We start from the raw sequence: 20,756 nt of genomic DNA on the forward strand, positions 1-20,756 counted from the left end.
CAAGGCACAGCTCAACCTTCACTTAGAAAAACAGAAAACCATTGATTGTGTTAAACATACTGGCCAGGGGCCAATAGATGATATAGTGGTTAAGGTGTCTGGATTCCACATGGCTGACATCATGGTTCAAGTCCCAGATTCAGTGGCTAAAAAATATACCAGGCATATGTGTGTGCATTCCAAAAATCCCAAGAGGAGAAGAGAGGTGAAGGGATTGTGATGCAGCCATTCCCCCTGGGGGGTGCTTTCTCACATTCCCTCTCTCCATCTCTCTCGCTCTCTCTGTTTCTCTGCAGTAAGCACACACACCCTATAGCAAATTTAAAAAAAAGTAAGTGTGTGTGTGTGTGTGTGTGTGTGTGTGTGTGTGTGTGTGTGTATACACATACATATACATACATAGGCATGCTCTGTAGCCTGGTGGTTAAGGCAGCTAGAGCCTTCATGGCCAACTGTGTGGTTTAAATACCAGACCTGGCATCTTGAGAAAAACACCAGGCATGTGTGCCTCTGTGGCCAAATCTTGAAAGGAGGAGGAAATGGAAGAGAGGGGGTTGCAGGGTGACCTTTCTCTATGGAGAGTGCTTTCTCCTCTCCCTTTCCCTCTGTCCCTCTCTGGCAAGTACACATGCCCTCTAGCACAAAGACAAAATAAAATAAAATAGACCAGTGTTTGCCATTGTTTCCAGGTATTGGGTTTCCAAAAAGTACTAGGGTCTCCTATCAGTTAGACAAGTGGTTCTCACACTTTGCTACATAGTAGACTCACTATAAAAAATGTTACAAAATTTTATGCTAGCCACACTGCAGGATAATTAAATTAGAATTTCCAGGGGATGTGTGCATTGGGCCCAAGATCCCGAGAGGAGAATGGAATAGAAGGGATTGCAGTGTGGCCATCCCCCCTGGGGGGTGATTTCTCGCCTTCTATCTCTCTGTCTCTCTCTGTCTTTCTGGCGAGCACATGCACTCTATAGCAAAAAAAAACAAACAAACAAACAAAAAAAAACCCTCTCAAAAAAATTAGAATCTCTAGGGATGAGACAGAACTGCTCATATTTTTAAAGCTTCACATTATACCAATGTGTAGCAAGTTTGAGAATCAGTGTGTTGGAGGGCCAGCAGGTTTCGTGGTGGTTGCAGGTGCTGGAGTCCCATATGGCCGACTGTGGTTTGAATCCCAGATCCTGCTGGTGGCTTGCTTTCTCACTTTCTCTTTCTCTGTTCCTCTCTAATCAAATAAACATAAATAAATGAATAAATAAATAAATAAATAAAGATAAATAAAATAATTCTTTAAAAAAAAATGAGGAACCAGCAGGTGGCATGGTGGTTAAGGCGCTGGACACTCCCACATGGCCAACCGTGGTTTGAATCCTGGACCTGGCAGCTTGCTTTCTCATTTTCTCTCTCTCTCTCGCTCACTCGCTCTGGTCAAATTAAAAAAAAAAAAAAGAATAAATAAAATTAAATAGTTCTTTTCTATTTCTTTTTCTTTTTCTTTTTTTGGAGAGGTTTTGTGTGTGTGTGTGTGTGTGTGTGTGTGTGTGTGTGTATACACATACATATACATACATAGGCATGCTCTGTAGCCTGGTGGTTAAGGCAGCTAGAGCCTTCATGGCCAACTGTGTGGTTTAAATACCAGACCTGGCATCTTGAGAAAAACACCAGGCATGTGTGCCTCTGTGGCCAAATCTTGAAAGGAGGAGGAAATGGAAGAGAGGGGGTTGCAGGGTGACCTTTCTCTATGGAGAGTGCTTTCTCCTCTCCCTTTCCCTCTGTCCCTCTCTGGCAAGTACACATGCCCTCTAGCACAAAGACAAAATAAAATAAAATAGACCAGTGTTTGCCATTGTTTCCAGGTATTGGGTTTCCAAAAAGTACTAGGGTCTCCTATCAGTTAGACAAGTGGTTCTCACACTTTGCTACATAGTAGACTCACTATAAAAAATGTTACAAAATTTTATGCTAGCCACACTGCAGGATAATTAAATTAGAATTTCCAGGGGACATGTGCATTGGGCCCAAGATCCCGAGAGGAGAATGGAATAGAAGGGATTGCAGTGTGGCCATCCCCCCTGGGGGGTGATTTCTCGCCTTCTATCTCTCTGTCTCTCTCTGTCTTTCTGGCGAGCACATGCACTCTATAGCAAAAAAAAACAAACAAACAAACAAAAAAAAACCCTCTCAAAAAAATTAGAATCTCTAGGGATGAGACAGAACTGCTCATATTTTTAAAGCTTCACATTATACCAATGTGTAGCAAGTTTGAGAATCAGTGTGTTGGAGGGCCAGCAGGTTGCGTGGTGGTTGCAGGTGCTGGAGTCCCATATGGCCGACTGTGGTTTGAATCCCAGATCCTCCTGCTCGCTTGCTTTCTCACTTTCTCTTTCTCTGTTCCTCTCTAATCAAATAAACATAAATAAATGAATAAATAAATAAATAAATAAAGATAAATAAAATAATTCTTTAAAAAAAAAAATGAGGAACCAGCAGGTGGCATGGTGGTTAAGGCGCTGGACACTCCCACATGGCCAACCGTGGTTTGAATCCTGGACCTGGCAGCTTGCTTTCTCATTTTCTCTCTCTCTCTCGCTCACTCGCTCTGGTCAAATTAAAAAAAAAAAAAAGAATAAATAAAATTAAATAGTTCTTTTCTATTTCTTTTTCTTTTTCTTTTTTTGGAGAGGTTTTTGCTATAGGGCATGTGTGCTCTCCAGAAAGACAGGGAGAGACAGAGAGACAGAATGTGAGAAATCATCCCCCAGGGGGGATGGCCACACCACAATCCCTTCTTCTCTATTCTCCTCTAGGGATCTTGGGCATGCACACACACCCCTGGTGTGCGTTTAATCCACCCGATCCGAGACTCGAACCATGGTCGACTACATGGGAGTCCAGTGACATAGCTATTATGCTAACTGCTGGTCCCAAATAAATAATTCTTAAAAAAAAAAAAAAAGAATCAGTGAGTTGGAGTATTCTGTTCATTCAGTCCAAACAGATAGAATCTTTTAAACATAGTAAAAAATAGACTTTTCCTCACAATGAAATTGAGTATAGTCTTCAGGTTTGAATCCTAAATTTATAAATGGAGGCCTTGCATGTGTTTAATTTGTTCTGTATTGTGACTACTTTACTAAGTGCCTTTTGTTTTTGTTTTTGTTTTTGTTTTTGCTCTAGACTGTGTGCACTTGCCAGAGAGAGAGAGACAGTGAGAAATTATCCCCCAGGGAGGATGGTCACACCACAGTCGCTTCCCCTCCAGTCTCCTCTCAGGATTTTGGGCACACATGCACGCACACACGATTTTCAATCCACGGACCTGGGAGTCAAGCTCCGCCACTGGCTATGTGGGAGCCAAAGCCTTAACCTCCACAGTACTTGCTGGTCTGGCCAAGTGCTTTTTAATGGAAATAGATTTAGTGAAGGCAGGATATACAAAAGACAGTCTGAACAAGCCTGTATCTTTAAAGAAATTGAATAACTTATTAATAACATTACAAAACAAGGAGCGCCAGGCCCTGATGGGCTCACAAATTATTTCTATGAAACACAGAAGAAATGATTCCAGTTCTCTACAATTTCTTTCAGAGGATAGAAGCAGAGGGAATATTTCCTAATTCATTCTTTGAGGCCAGCACCACCTTAAAACCAAAACAAGACAAAGAAACTGAAAGAAAACTACAGACCACTGTCTTTCACAAGCATTGAAGGAAAAAACCCTCCATGAAATATTAGCAAATTAAATACGACAATACATACCCACAGTTATACACTGCGACCAAGTGGGATGTACCCCACTGGTAGGCAAGGCTGGTTCAGCATTCAAAAACCAATGATTGTAATCTCACATCAAAAAGCTAAAGAAGGAAAGTCACATGATCATATCAATAGTTGCAGAAAAAGAAACTGATGAAATCCAATACTCATTGAGACCAGAAGATGGCATAGTAGTTACGTTGCTGGATTTCCACATGACCAGTTGCGACTCGAGCCCTGGACCAGTGGCTTGAAAATCACGCTGGGCATGTCTGTGCGTGTGCCCAAGATCTCAGGAGGAGAATGGCAGAAAAGGGATTGTGGCACAGCTGTTCTTCCTGGGGAGTGATTTCTCACTTTCCCTTTCACTGTCTCTATCTCTAGCAAGCACACGTGTCCTGTGGCAAAAACCTCATTTAAAAGATCCAACACTCATTAATGATAAAAACTCTCAGAAAACTAGGAATGGGGTCAGACGATGATAACAGAACTGAATCTATGTGGGAAAATTCCTCATTTCTTATCTTGGCACCTACCTGGGTTTGACAGATTCTCAGGCACACATGCCTGTGATATATATTAATAGTTATTTACATCCATATGTACATATAATTATATATAATACTAATATAGTAAATATAATCATATATATCATATAATATATATTATATATAATATATTATATACATATAATCATATAATATTTATATATTAGTACATAATGTGTAAAATTAATATATATATTAACAAGCAACAAAAAACTAGGAATAGAGAGAAACTTCTTCACTGGCTAAAGACCATCCACTGAAATCAACAGATAACATCATACTTAATGTGACAAACAAGGAGCTTTCCAACTAATGTTAGGAACAAGGTCAGGATTTCACTCTTATTACTCCTTTCAACATTGTACTGGAATCCCTGACTAATACAATAAAACAATAAGAGGAAATAATAGACATAGATCAGGAAAGGAGAAATAAAGCTGTTTTTGTTTGTAGGTGACATAATCGTTCTATGTATAAAATTTAAAAGAATTGATTTAAGGGCCAACAGGTGGTAGGGTGGTTGAGATGCTGGATTCCCACATGGCCAACCACAGTTTGATTCCTGAACCTGGCAGCTTGCTTTCTCACTCTCCCTTTCTCTCTGTTTGTCTTTCTGTGGTCAAAATGGAAGAATAATGATAATAAATAAAATTAAAAAGAAATCAAGTTTTTTAAAAGTATTAAAAGAAAAAGAATTGATTTAGAAAACTACTAGAAATAATAAGAAATTTTAAAAAGGTTGCAGAATTCCAGGTTAATATAAAAGTTGGTCATTTGTTATTATTATTTTTCAATTTGACTAGAGAGAGACAGACAGAGAAAGAAAGGCAAAGTGAGAAAGCAAGCCATCAGGTCCAGGACTCAAACTGTGGTTGGCCATGTGGGAATCTAGTGCCCACAACCATCATGCCACTGACCGGCCCCAATAAAGTAATTCTTAAAAAAAAAAAAAAAAAAAAAAAGAAGAAGATATACACATGGAAAATAAACATGAAAAGTTGTTCCACATCATATATCATTAGGGAAATGCAAATTAAAACAATAGTGAGGGACCAGCAGTTGGCATAATGGCTATGTTGCTGGACTCCTATGTAGTCGACCATGGTTCGATTCCTGGACCCGGTGGCTTAAACTCATGCCAAGCGCATGTATGTGTGTGCCCAAGATCCCAAGAGGAGAATGGAGGAGAAGGAATTGTGGTGTGGCCATCCTCCCTTGGGGGTGATTTCTCACTTTCTGTCTCTCTGTCTCTCTCTGTCTTTCTGGTGAGCACACATGCCCTATAGCAAAAACCTCTCCAGGTAAAAACAAAACAAAAAAAAACAGTGAGAGGGCCAGCAGGTGACATGGAGGTTAAGGTGCTGGATCCACCATGGCTGACTACGTGGTACAAGTCCCAGAACTGGCGGCCTGAAAAACACACTGCGTGCCTGTGAGTTCACCCCCAAAATCCCAAGAAGAGAATGAAAGAGAAGGGATTGCTCCATAGCCATCTCCCCACCGCCAGCCCCTGCTGGTGGGTGATTTTACTTTTTTTTTTCACTTTCCAGATCTCTCTTTCTGGTGAGCACATGTGCCCTATAGCAAATACTTTAAAAGAGAGAGAGAGAGAGAGAGACCTCTACCCACTTATTAGAATGGTCACAGTCCAAAATCCAGAATGACAGCACTAAGTGACAGTAAGGATACAAAGTAGCTGGAACTCTCATTGTCCTGGTGGTAATGCAAAATGGTATAGCAACTGTGGAAGATGTTTGGCGGTTTCTTACAAAACTAAAAATACCCCTACCATGCAATCCAGCAGTCATTCTCTTTGGTATTTACCCAAAGTTGAAAACTTACATCCAGACAGAACCTACACACGGACATTTACACCGCCTTATTCATAATTGGCAAAACTTTGAAGCATCCAAGATGTCCTTCTAGAGGTCAATGGCTAAATAAACAGCCAAAGTAGCATCTATTCAGTGCTGAACAACGAATACATAATACATTATTAAGCCTCAAAAAGACATGGAGAATTCTTAAATGTGAATTACTAAGTGAAAAAAAGCTACATACTGTATGCTTCCAACTACAAGGTAAATTTTTTAAGAATTATTTATTTTATTTATTCATTTATTTTAATTTGATGAGAGAGAGAGAGAGAAAACAAGCTGCCAGATCCAGGACTTGAACTGTGGTCAGCCATGTGGGAGTGTCCAGCACCTTAACCACCAAGACACCAGCTGGTCCCCACCAACTATTAGGTAAAATTCTGGAGACAGTAAAAAAAAAAAATTTTTTTAGGGGCCAACAGGTGGTGTGGTGGTGAAGTCACTGGATTCCCACTTGGCCAGTCATGATTTGAGTTCCATACCTTGCAACTTGGGAATCATGCCAGGTGTGTGTGCATGTGCATGCATGCCCAAAATCCCGAGAGAAGAACAGAGGAGAAGAAATTGTGGAGTGGCCATACCCCTGGGGGGTGGTTTCCAACTTTCCCTCTCTCTCTCTGGTAAGCACACATACCCTGTGGCAAAAACCTAAAATAATAATAATAATTTTTATAAATTAATTCTACTCTTTAAATAGTTCTGTAGAATATAGTCTTCCTGTAATATATAAATTGCTCCTTAATAGTTCTGTGTGCAGTATGTGCTAGTATGTTTTTAACAGCTCTCTGGTGATGGTAAGGGGATTAGCATTAGCCAATCAATGTGGCATAAATACTCCCAAGCTACCAAGTGATATCGCTCAGCAAAGAGTTTGGAAGAGATGCACGTAAGTGACTTTCACACTGTGGTCAGGCTCCACTCTCGTGCTTTCTGGGTGTATGTTCTTGAAGCTGGCCATACCTCTATCGAAACAAAGCACTGGACATCCAATACCCAGACCCCAACTGTGGACTAGTGGGCTCAAGGAAGATGGCATGAACAGGTAACTAGCTAGATTAGTAGAGAGAAAAGGAGGTGAGCAATACCTCCATGTATAGCTCCTTTCTCAGGCAGCACAAAGAAAAATGAAATTATTTTAACAGCAAGTTCACATGTTCCAGAAACAGAGCTGAAGCTAAGCTGCATATACCAATGCTGGCCCACACTATGCAGAGACATCAGGAAGGATGCTGATTTCAGAGTCATAAAGATAGAAGTATGGGGGCCAGCCATGTGGCATAGTAGTTAAGGCAGCTGGATCCCACATGACCATGATTCAAGTCCCAAACCTGGCAGCTTGAAAACCATGTTGGATGTGTGTGCATGAGTACCAGAATCCCACAGGAAGAGGAGTGGAGAGAGGACTGTGGCATGGCCATCTCTCCTGGGGGGTGCTTTCTCACTTTCCCTCTTTCTCTGTCTTTCTCTGTTTCTTTCTGCATGTACCCTATTGCAAATTAAAAATAACAATAATAAGAGATAGGAGTTTGAATTCCTGCCTGGGTCTTCTTGGTCAAGGGACTTAACCTTCCTGAGTCTCAAATTCCTCATCTATAACATGGAGAGGTTATAGAGATAAGGCTTATAAAGCATTTGGCAATGTTTGGCACATAGCAGGTGTACCATATATCAATATTGTGGCTTTTGTTATCATCGCCATCAGTTGTTAAGGAGGTCAGGAACCAGCAGATGGCATAATGGTTATGTAACTCAACTTCCACGTAATCAACCATGGTTCAAGTCCCTGACCTAGTGGCTTAAAACTCATGCTGAGCACATGTGTGTGCATGCCCAGGATCCAAAGAGGAGAATGGTGAAGGGATTGTGGCATGGCTCTCCCCTCTGGGGGGGTGATTTTTCGCTTTCTGTCTCTCTGTCTCTCTGACTAGCATACGTGCCCTATAGCGAAAACTTCTCTCTAGGGACCAGCAGATGACTGTACTGATTATGTTGATGGACTCTCACGTAGTTGACTGTGATTTGAGCCCCAACCTAGCAGCTTAAAATTCATGCCAGTGGGACCAGCAGTTAGCATAATGGCTATGTTGCTGAACTCCCATGTAGTCAACCAACCACGGTTTCGAGTCCCGGACCTAAAGGCTTCAAACTCATGTCGGGCACGTGTTTGCGTGTGCCCAAAATCCTGAGAGGAGAATGGAGGAGAAGGGATCGCGGCATGACCATTCCCTTCGGGGGATGATTTCTCATTTTCTGTTTCTCTGTCTATCTCTGTCTCTCTAGCGACCGCATGCACCCTATAGCAAAAATCTCTAAAAAAAAAAAAGAAAAAGAAAAAACAACTCACGCCAGTCATGTGTGTGCAGGTGCCCCAAATGCCAAGAGAATGGAGGAGAATACATTGTGGCGTGGCCATCCCCTCGAAGGGGAGGGATTTCTTGCTTTCTGTCTTTCTCTGTCTCTCTAGTAACTGTGCCCACCCTATGGCAAAAATCTCTCTTTAAAAAAATTAAAATAAAAAGAGGCCAAAATACCTGAAAAGGATGCTCTTTATTGTTGGTGATGAATACTTTATAGAATAAGTAGTTAGAAATTTGTATATTATCATTAAATTCAGCTGCCATTCATAAAGTGTCTACTCTGTACAGGATACTGAGCTGGGGGCAAGACAGACCCAAACTTAACTAGGCATTGCACAGTTCCGTTAGTGCTCAAACCGTCCTAAAGGAGGTAGGGTGTCATGGGCTGAACTGTGCCACCCTCACCCATATGCAAAAATTCATTCACAAGAGTGCGGATTTCAGTCGTTTTTCTATGTGCCATTTGCATGTGTTATAAGAAAAAGTCCAAGTAATAAACCATAAAATTGTCATGGCCCTTCCTTCCAATACAACCAAACAAATGGCCAACCTAAAGGAAGCTGGGGAAAAGGACAAGAGGTGTCAGTGTTCAGTTTCAGACATCCTCCCCCACCCACTCCCGGCACACCAATGTCCCCTATAAGCGAGCTTGGCTCTGAGCAATTCAAACCAGAATGGGATTGTCCAGAATGGTTTGAAGAGAGGAACTCACACTTCCTGAAATGATTCTCTCCTGACACAAATTCAAATTTAGGAAGGAGCTGCCTAAGCCTTTTATAAATACCCGGGATCCATATGTGACTCAAGATTTATGTGATTTCCTCTGTCCTCTTGGTGCCTCTTTTATCTTACTGGACTGAGGCCGTGGCTCTTGGTTCATGACTGAGCTGACTGACAGCTGGGAGCTAGTCTTCCCTCCGGTGCCCTTCTGAAACAGCGGGATGTTCCCACAACTCCGGGCCCCAGGTGCCTGGAAAGACTGCCAAGTACTTCTTCCAACTTCAAAAAACAACTTGCAATTATATCCACTAATTCTGGATTAGGTCGTCATTCACATAATTTAGAAAATCAGAAGGTACAAAGAGCATGAAGTGGAATTTGTTCTACATCCATGTGGCCCATCTCTCCAGCTCCCGCCTGTACTTCTACCAGTTTCTAGTATATCTTCCCCAAGATAGATATTATTATGCATCTTTAAAATAACATATTTGTGGGACCAGCAGATGGCATAATGGTTCCATCACTGGACTCCCACATAGTTGACTGCAGTTTGAGTCCTGGACTCGGTGGCTTAAAACATGCCAGGCACGTGTGTGTGCATGCCCAAGATCCTGAGGAGAATGGAGACAGGATTGCAGCGTGGCCATTCTCCCTGAGGGGTTATTTCACACTTTCTGTCTCTCTGGCAAGTGCACGCACTCTATAGCAAAATCTCTCTAAAAAAAATAAAATAAAATAACATATTTGTTTTTCCCCCCACTTTTATTCTTTCATTTTACATTAATGATAGCACATTATACAAAGTATATTTTTCTTTTTTTTTAATTGCCAGAGTGTGAGTGTGCTTGCTAGAGAGAGACAGAGAAAGCATTCCCCACTAGAGCATTGTCATGCTGCAATCCCTTCTCTTCTATTTTCACGTCCTGTCAGGATTTGGGGCATGCATCACACATGGCCAGCCTGTTTTTCAAGTCACTGGGGCTGGGATTCAAACTGCAATCAGCCATGTAGGATCTAGCTCCTTTAACTTCTAGGCTACATGGCTGGCCCACAGATAAATTTTTCATTTGCTTATTTTCTCTCCCATCCCTGCTATTAGAGTGAAAGCTCCACGAGGGAAGGGCTTTTACTTTCTGTAGTACTGTATCCTCAGTACATAAAGTGATGCCTGACACATAGTAGTTTCTCAATAAACATTAGTTGAATAAGTGAATAAACCTGTACTTTCTGTATCTTGTTTAAAAAAAAAAAACTTTTATCTAATTCAAATGCATAAGGAACCCATTCATTTGTATGACCGTATAGTATTCCATTACCTAGAATCATGATTTAATCAGAGCCTTATGATGGACATTAGCTTATTTCTAATTTTTGGCTATGACAAATACTATTGCCATCCATATCCTTCTACGAGTATTATGCCACACATGCGTGAGTATATCTCTTTCTAAGGCAAACCCCTCAGTGCAGAATGGCTGAGCTAGAGGGGGAGGTAAGTTTTGCCAAATTCTTTTAAAAAATTTTTGCTCCCATGTGCCCCCCAAAAAGAGTGGGGGGGCCCCCCCCCCCAAAATGGGATGTGGTCATACCACAGTTCTTTTTCCACCATTTCTCTATCCTATCAAGATTTCAGGTGTGTGCACATTCGCACACACACTGCCTTAACCATTATGCCACTGGTTGGCCTTAGATATTTTATGTAAAATATACTTAAATTGGGAACCAGCAGTTGGTGTAATGGGCTATGTCACTAGACTCCATGTAGACCACAGTTCGAGTCCTGGACCCCATGGCTTAACCTCACACGGGGCGCATTTGTGTGCATGCCCAAGATCCCAAGAGGAGAATGGAGGAGAAGGGATAGCGGCGTAGCCATCCTCCCTTCCTCCCTGGGGGGTGATTTCTCGCTTTCTTTCTCTCTGTCTCTGTCTTTCTGGTGAGCGCACATGCCCTATAGCAAAAACTTCTAAAAAAAAAATGTATATATATATATATTTCCATTGAACCCGTAGATAGTGCGGAGGTTAAGGCACTGGATCCCATATGGCCGACTGCATGATTTCAGTCCCAGATCTGGTGTCTTGAAAAATATACAAGGCACATACATATGTGTGTTCCCAAAATCCTGAAAAGAGAATGGAGGAAAAGAGACTGTGGAATGGCCACCTCCCACCCCCGGGGGTGATTTCTCATTTTGTCTTTTTCTGGTGAGCACACAGACTCCCTATAGCAAAAATTCAAAACAAAACAAAAGAAAACAAATCTTCCTGTGGAGACTGGGTGGCAGAGGAAGAGAGAAGATTTAGAGAGAACTGGTAAGTCCCTAGGTAAAATTCAACCTTAACTTCCATGAAATAAAAGATAAGAAAACTAGGGAAGAAGGGGACCAGAGAGGGAAGGACTGTATTTTTTCCAAGCTTCTAAGAGAGTTTTCCAAACAATTGGAGTAATTAGAAGTTCTCAGAAGTAGCCGACAGTGCCCTTTTCACCGAGGGAACGTGGGCCAAGCATGATATATTAAAAGAGAGGGAGCTGCTCTATTGAAGTTAAAAATAATCTTCTGTCACATGGCTAATTTGTTGGAATGCAGCAATAAAGGGCTGTGGGCAGAGGGTGAACTGGAAGCAGCTGGGAAGTTTGCAGGCCTAGTACACGCCCTGGGGACCGTGTTTGCAGGGCGAGAAAACAGTGCCACAGCTGGCTTAGGGCACCTTATCAGAAAACCCACAAAAGGGCAGGAAGAAGGAAAAGTGGGTTCAAGTTCAGAGCTCTGACCTTTGGGCTTATCATTCAGGGAAGAGATGGGTCAGAATTTGTCACCTGTGCTCACGGGATGCTGATTCACTCCACAAGGATGAAGGCCTTCCAGTTCCCCCTGTCTTTGAATCCATTTCAAACGAATACATAACCCAAAGGAGCCCTTTGATCCTAAATCCATGGGAAAACCAGTCTATAGGGTCTTGAGGGGAAAAAGCTCAGGCTAAGAATACAAATCCTATTTAGGGGAGCCGGGGAGCTTTAAATCTTGTGAAATGTTAGTGTTGAAAGAAACACAGAAAAAGTTATTTAGTATAATCCCTGAATTTTCCATGGGAGAAAACGAGCTCAGAGAGACTAAGATGGTGAATGTCACTGAACCAGCCAACCGGAGTAAGATTCAAGCCCTTTCTTTAGGGAGAAAGGAAGGGAAGGTGCTCAGGGTTCCTGTAGCCTTGCTGCGGGATCCTGGCTTTACCAGCTGTAGGACAACAGGGCAAGTTCCTAACTCCTCTCAGCGTTAGTTTTATCATCTTGTAAAGTGGGAGTAACAATAGTATTCACGTCCTAGTATTGCTATAATGCACGTAATGTGCTTAGCACGGCATCCAGTCTAAAGGAAATGCTTAATAAAATGTTAGCTGTTTTTACCCCACAGATTTTTCTACATCACCTTGCATCTGATTCCTAGTGGTATTTGCAGATTCACTCACCCAAACATCTTGTTGGGTTTGGGTGAGATTCTCTTTCTCCTTTTCCCACCTCCAACTCTCATCTATTATATAATATATACAGAAAAAGAGGAGGGGTCCGAGCCCGTAGCACAGTGATTTAGCGCTGTGCACAGGGAGACCGCACTACACATGGTTCACTACAGTTTAAATCCCAGCCAAGGCAGCTCGAAAGACAGTGTTTGTGAATGAGATCGCCCCAAATCTTGATGGGTTGGATAAATTAAGGAAAATGCAGCATGACTGCATCCTATTTGGGGGGTTCTTTCTCTCTCTGGTAAGTGCATGTGCTCTCTGGCAATAAAAGAAAGGAAGGAAGGAAGAGAGGAGGGCCTATCTTTAAGATAAACGGTCTGTCCTCAGGTAGAGTAGACACTTTCTCTAGCATTTCCTGAATTCTATCATGCCCACGTCAGTTATTTTCTCTTAAGCGACCTGCCCTTTGGCCTGTATTTTCAATATGGTTTCTAAGTTGTGACAAGCAGAAATGTCACCAACATGAAGAAGCAGGGTCCCTTTGGATCTTTTAGAACTCTTGACCAATCTTCACATTCATAATGAGCACAAGTAACAGAAGGGGCACTCAACGTCCAGTGGAAGCTGAGCTCCATCTGAGCACCCCCAGAAAGGGGCGGCCAAGCTCGTGTGTGTGTAGACACTGCTAAAAACAAAACCTACCTCATACTAGCCTGAGGAAGAAAGAAAGAAAGAAAGAAAGAAAGAAAGAAAGAAAGAAAGAAAGAAAGAAAGAAAGAAAAAAAGCAAGGCAAATTTAGTGTTTCTTGTAATAGATTATATTTCATCTGATTAGACTGAAGTGTTCAATAATGTCCTCAGGTACCTTTCTGTTTCGTTGGGTTCTGTTTTTTAGATTGATTCTTCCAACTTGGCAGACAAAAACAGCTATAGAGGGAACCAGCAGTTAGTGTAATAGCTATGTCGCTGGACTCCCACGTAGTCGACCGCGGTTCGTGTCCCGGACCCGGTGGCTTAAAACTCACGCCGGGCGCGTGTGCGTGTGTGCCCAAGATCCCGAGAGGAGAATGGAGGAGAAGGGATTGCGGCGTGACCATCCCCCCTGGGGGGTGATTTCTCGCTTTCTGTCTCTATGTCTCTCTCTGTCTGTCTGGCGAGTGCACACGCCCTACAGTGAAAATCTCTGAAAAAAAAAAAAAAAAAAAAACAGCTATAGAGATCTCAAGGTTTACTTTTTCTCCAATTTAGTAGTCTTAAAATAAAGAAATAACATCTCAAGAAGAAAAAAAGAAGTAGTACCTCTCCTCCACACACCCATCTCTCAAAAAAAAACTTGTTGGTTTAAATCACAAGCCCAATCCTAAAACAGTGGGGCAAGGAAAAATGGGCTTCTCTGATTGGACTGACTGGATCACATGCCCACACCTATCACCAAGGGAAGCAAAGTGTAATGATTGACAGCCCCACTGGTTTCCATAGAATGGAATAGAAGCAGTTCTTAGAGTAAGATAAGACTGCTGAAACCAGAAGAAAGGCAAAAGCAGGCAGATAGAGACTATAGATACCAAAGCCCAGGGCAGCATCTGCGTGCACTTTTCCAGATGCTTTATAGCTTGCTTCACATTCTCACAGTATTCTGTAATTTAAGAAATATTAAGAATTTTTGGAGTGAAAAATTCTTCTGCCCACTCTAGGTAGTTCCTTTGGTGTGGAGGATCATTGGCTAATGGTGGGATCCTGGTTCCTCTTCAGCTTTTCTTCGTTCCACACATAGGCAGGGGAGGGCATTAAGAGAAACTGGGCACGTGTGGCCCAGTGTCTTCCTCTTCCTGGTCTCCTAGGATTGAGATGCTGGGAGGGTACACAGGTTCTCTTCCTCCACACGGGAGAGTGCTCTGGTTCGCTGCAGCCTGGGGCTGGTGAGAAAGCCTGTTGAATTAGAATGCAAGGAAGCGTATTGGGTACACACACTCAGCCATGTTCTCCAGTACGAAGCCATCGTCCCCAAATAATTCATCTTCTCAATTGATTTGGAGTTTGATGAGGAGGGAGGTCAGCTATTTTTCGAAACCCTTTTTAAAAGTCAACATGAACAGGCCAACCAGCGGCATGATGGGTAAGGCAGCTGGAGCTGACATGGTTAAATGTACAGTTTTGAGTTCCGGACCCAGCAGCCTGAAAAACACTCTGGGAGGGGGTGTATGCTTGCCCCAAATCCTGAAAGGAGGAGAAATGGAGGAGAAAGGATTATGGCATGACTTTCCCCGTGGAGTGTGCTTTCTCACTTTCTCCCCTCACCCACCTCCGTCCCTGCATGGGTGCACATGCCTTCTGACAATATTTTTTAAAAAGAAGTTGGGGCTGGCAGGTGGCGTGGTTAAGGTGCTGGACTCCTGCATGGCCGACAGTGGTTTGAGTCCTAGACCCAGTGGCATGCTGTCTTACTTCCCCTCTCTTTCTCAGTCTGTCTCTCTCTACTGAAATGAAGACTAATAACAATAATAAATAAATTAATTAATTTTAAAAATTAGGGGCTGGCAGGTAGAATGGTGGTTAAGCGCCCTGGGCTCCCACACGGCCGACTGTGGTTTGAGTCCTGAACCTGGTGACTTGCTTTCTCTCTCTCTCTCTTTGTCCCTCTCTGGTTAAATTTAAATAACTAAATGAATAAATAAAGGTAAATAAAATAATTCTAAAAAAAATAAAATAAATAATTTTAGTTAAAAAAAAAAAGTCAACATGAGCCACTAACTCAGAGCATCAGGACCCACAGATTCATCCTCTTACTCTCCCTTCCTTACTGACCTGTAGCCCAAGAAGCAAAGAGCTACTGGGAACCAGCAGTTAGCATAATGGTTATGTCGCTGGACTCCCACGTAGTTGACCACGGTTCGCGTCCCAGACCTGGTGACTTAAAACTCACGCTGGGCACGTGTGCATGCGTGCCCAAGATCCTGAGAGGAGAATGGAGGAGAAGGGATTGCGGCGTGACCATCCCCCCCTGGGGGGTGATTTCTCACTTTCTGTCTCTATGTCTCTCTCTGTCTGTGTGGCGAGCGCACGCACCCTATAGCGAAAACCTCTCCCCCCCCAAAAAAAGAGCTATTTGCTTTGGGAATCCACAGAGAGGGAGTGTTAGGAGCAGGCTCAGAGGGAAGTCGCTGGAAAGGCAAGGGCGCTGGCTGAGCAGCAGGTGAGAGGTGCTGGTTCATTTCACATGTTGCAGAAAAACAACGGATGGCTGATTTAATAGTGGCCGGGCCAGGACCATGTGGAGGGTGTGGTATTCCTGGTATTTTTCCACAGCCTCACCCTGTCTGGGATCATAGTCACAGATCCCCCACCTCTCCTGTCCCACTTGTATCCTTCTATGCCTATCTCTTGGAAAATAAACCATCCCACTTCCCTAGAGAGGTGCCGGAGGTTGGGGCACACAAACCAACTTAAATAACACGACATTTTATTATTATTTCTTTTCAGTTACAAAAGTAATATACATTTTTTAAGAAGAATTAAGAAGATACAGCAAAGTATAAAGATGAAAGCTAAAATCAACTCCAAGCTCTCAACTCAAAGACCTGGAGTTGGCATTTTAATTACTGCCCAGCATTTTTTCTTTTTCTTTTTTTCTTTCCATAAGGAATTATTTATTTAATTTTATTCGTTCATTCATTTCACATGTTTTAAATGTCTTCATTATTCCTTTAGGAACTTTACAAAAGTAGTTCAAGTAAGGGTGCAGCAGATGGCGTGGTGGTTAATGCCCACAGTTGACAGTGCTTCAAGTCCCAGACCTGGTAGCTTACTTTCTCATTTCCCTTTTCTCTCTTTGGTGAGCACACATGCCCTATTGCAAATTAAAAATAAAAAATAGTAATAATAAATTTTTAAATAGTTCAAGTAATATAGAAATACATAGTATCAATGATGTGCTATTTTTCTTAATATTATGATATACTGGTACTCTTAAATTGGATATTTTTTTCTTTTTATTGTTACCACTTCCCTTTCTCTCTCCTTGATTTAAGAATGGTTGAAATTAATGACACTCAAAGAAAGTACGGGTATTATGTCACCCATTTGAATTTTTTCCCCTTTATTTGTAGTAGGGCATGTGTGTGTACATGTGAGAGTGGAAGTGAGAGAGAGAGATCGAGGTGCAGCCTCCACAGGGTCTGGCCACACCGTGATCACCCTCCATTGCATTGGATCTTGAACACTTGCAGGCACCTTGTGTGTTTCAAGATGTCTAGACATAGATTTGGACTCTGGAATGACACCCAGTTTAGAGATGAGGAACTGAAGCTTCTAGACTTTCCCATCACCACAACTGATATCTGTTTGTGTGTCCTGGGGACAGGAACACTTTTCTAATTTTTTTGTCTGTTTGTTTGCTATAGAGCACATGTGCTCACTGAAGAGAGACAGAGAGAAAGAGAGTGAGAGATCATCCTCCAGGGGGGTTGGCCATGCTGCAATCCCTTATCCTCCATTCTCCTTTTGGGATTTTGGGCATGCATGCATGCACATCCAGGGTTATTTTCAAGCCACCAGGTCTGAAATTTGAACCATGCTGTTGGCCATGTGGGATTCAGCTCCCTTAACCTTTATGCTTTATGCTTTAACCTTGCTGACCCTAATTCCCTGACTTGATAGACAGCTTTATTATGCAAAGGTGGTAAAGGCCAACCAGTGTGTGATGGTTAAGGCAACTGGATCTCACATGGCTGAGTGTACCTGGACCTGGCAGCCTGAGAAACAGCCAGGCACGTGTGCATGCATGCCCAAAATTCCAACAGGACGGAGAAATGGAAAAGGGATTGTGGCGTGACCATTCCCCATAGGGGGTGCTTTCTCACTTTCTCTCTCTCTCTCCCCAGTGAGTGCCTGCACCCTCTAGCAAATTTTTAAAAATGGGGAAGGGGCAGCTGGTGGTGTGGTGGTTGAGGCGTTGGACTTCCACATGGCCCACTGCTATTCAGGTCCCAGACCTGGCAGCTTGCTTTCTTACTTTACCTTTCTCTCTCTCTGATCCAAAAAAAAAAGGTAATGATAGTGAATAACATTAGGTAACTATTTCTTTCTTTCTTTCTTTCTTTCTTTTTAAATAAAAAGGTGGTAAGAGACATGCCTTCTGTTAGCCAAGGTGCTTGGCCTTCCTTCTCTCTACCAGATATGTCCTTCATACCCACTGTTACTCACCTTGGTCTTTGTAGCTCCAAGAATTTGATTCTGGGAACATATAGCTGCAAGTAAACAAAGAGTCAAGAGAAAGTTCTTTACCAGCAGGAGGATTATTTTATTCAATGTGTTTCCTTACATAAGTTGGGACAATAAGGGGAAAGAACGAGAAGAAATGAAAGGCCAGTTACTCAGGCCACTTTTAATGAATCACCCCCCCAGTGTCATTACCCATCCCTAGTCAGGAAAAGCTTTGAGTTTTTCATGCCAAGAAAAACAGAAGGCAGGAAGAAACAAATTATGACCTTGTTTGTGTTTTGTGTCTTAACTATTTGATTTATAGGCCTTGATCCAGTGATTATGGATGAAAGAAAATATCCCAGTGTCCCAAACCTAACCTGAACTTAACCGGGAATGGGTCTCACGTCCACTGCTCAAAGTTAGCACAAAGTTAAAATGCTTTGAGAATCTAACATCAAGGTTTGGGGCTGCCTGTGGGCATTCTCAACCCAGTGGCAAGACCAAATTCCTTTCCCACGCTCCAGTTTCAAAAAAATTGTTCAGAAACTTAACTTCTTTTCCCTCATTAAAGAAGCTGGGCATTAATCCACCCAACAGTTAGTTTTTATGTACCTAATGTGTGCAAAGCACTGCATCAGACACTGAGGATACAATGGAGAACATACAGGTCTGTCAACACCTAAGGAAATATGTGGCCCTGCAATCTATGAAGAGAAAGAAAACAGAATGAGGGGTTAGCCACTACTTCGGATGAGGTGGCTAGCCTAGGCCTTACTCAGGGGGTGACATTTAAGCTGAGATTAGACTGGTAAGATCTATTTGTGAAGTTGGAGTGGGAGAGACCATTTCAGACAGAAAGAATACCTGCTAAGACAGGCTTACACTTGGCATATGGAAAATAAACCAACTCAACTCTAAAGAAATTCTTGAACATTAGTACTGTTTTTCAGGAGTTGATCAAAGAAGGTCAACAAATATCCTTTTTAACTCTAAACTATAGAAATAGATATTGAAGGGACCAGAAGATGGCATAATGGTTACATCACTGAACTCCCACATGGCTGACTGCATTTTGAGTCCTGGACCCAGAGTCTTAAAACGCACACCAGGTACATGTACATGTGTGCCCAAAATCCTCAGATGAGAATGGAAGAGAAAGGATTGTGGTGTGGTCATCCCCCAGGGAGTTATTTCTCGCTTTTTGTGTCTCTGTGAGCACACATGTCCTGTAGCAAAAATTTCTCTCTTAAAAAAAAAAAAAAGAGGGAACCAGCAGTTAGCGTAATGGCTATGTCGCTGGACTCCCACGTAGTCGACCGCGGTTCACGTCCCAGACCCGGTGGCTTAAAACTCACGCCGGGCGCGTGTGCGTGCATGCCCAAGATCCCGAGAGGAGAATGGAGGAGAAGGGATTGCGGCGTGACCATCCCCCCTGGGGGGGTGATTTCTCACTTTCTGTCTCTAATGTCTCTCTCTGTCTGTCTGGTGAGCACACGCGCCCTATAGTGAAAAATCTCTCCAAAAAAAAGAAAAGAGGAGGTGTGCTCAGAAGCCAGCCGAAGCCCAGTCACCTTTAAGGGGCTTGGAGGCTGGATTTGGGTTCCCAGATATGGTTTGATATTCTCCCTGGGGTAGCCGCCATGGGTGTGTGCTTGGTCATTCCTGGACTGGCCACTGCATACATGCACAAGTTCATGAACGGGGGCAAGAAAAAGAGGGTTGCCCATTTTACATATTAGCGGCATTTGTTGGAAAGAGATTGGCGCATCTCTGGAGTTAATTGTCACTATGTGTCAAAGGGTTTGGAGAACATTGATTAAGGAAGCAGTTTCCTGATTGATGAAAAATAACTCAGTTATGGTCATCTACCAGTGCTAGGTTTATACAGTGTGTTATATAGCATGCAGCATGTTCTGTAATCGTACTTAATAAAACTAAAATAAAAAAAAAGAAAAGAAATAGATGTTTAAGGTAAAGCATAAAAGAAAAATCACTTAAAATATCAGTATGATACAAATTTATAAAATGTACAATTGACTGAAAACTCTGATTATACACTCTACATGTCCAGCCAAATAAGCTGGCATTCAGGTACATTGCCAGTGAGAGTATGATTTGGTGCAGTTGCTAACTATAAATGCATATGCTTTTGACCTAGAAGTCCCATTTATTTTTGTGTATGTACATAATGAGGTAAGATCAAGGCTATTCACTGTGGTATTATTTAGAATTGCAAAAGACTGGAAACAACCCAAACCTCCCTTAGTAAGCCGGTTAAATTATGACGTATTTTTCCAAACCATGAGTACCAAATTATGGAAAAGTATGTACTGTAAAAATGAATGAGGAAGGGGGCTGGCAGGTGGCATGGTGGTTAAGGTGCTGGACTCCCACACGGCCAACCACTGTTCAAGTCCCAGACTTGGTGGCTTGCTTTCTTACTTTTCCTTTCACTCTGTCACTCTCTGGTCAAAATTTAAGGGGACCAGCAGTTAGCATAATGGCTATGTCACTGAACTCCCATGTAGTTGACTGCGGTTCAAGTCCTGGACCCGGTGGCTTAAACTCACACCGGGCGCATGTGCGTGCGTGCCCAAGATCCCGAAAGGAGAATGGAGGAGAAGGGATTGTGGTGTGGCCATCCCCCCTGTGGGGTGATTTCTCGCCTTTTGTCTCTCTCTCTCTGGTGAGTGCATGCGCCCTATAGCAAAAAACTCTCAAAAAAATTAAGAATAATAATAAATAAAATTATTTAAAAATCTTTAATAAAATGAATGAGGAAGCTTTCTGTGTATGAAGAGGGTCTTCAAAAAATTGATCAGA

At 42.4% G+C, this 20,756-nt stretch overlaps 1 pseudogene; it reads left to right on the forward strand.

Annotated features, from left to right (window-relative positions):
* The window catches only part of LOC102501875 (NADH dehydrogenase [ubiquinone] 1 alpha subcomplex subunit 1-like), a 27,967-nt pseudogene extending 8,183 nt beyond the window's left edge, over positions 1-19,784 (forward strand).
* The last annotated feature ends 972 nt before the right edge of the window (positions 19,785-20,756 follow it).

The sequence above is a fragment of the Tupaia chinensis genome, unplaced genomic scaffold, assembly GCF_000334495.1.
Source record: "Tupaia chinensis unplaced genomic scaffold, TupChi_1.0 Scaffold000523_1, whole genome shotgun sequence".
Lineage (NCBI taxonomy): Eukaryota > Metazoa > Chordata > Mammalia > Scandentia > Tupaiidae > Tupaia > Tupaia belangeri.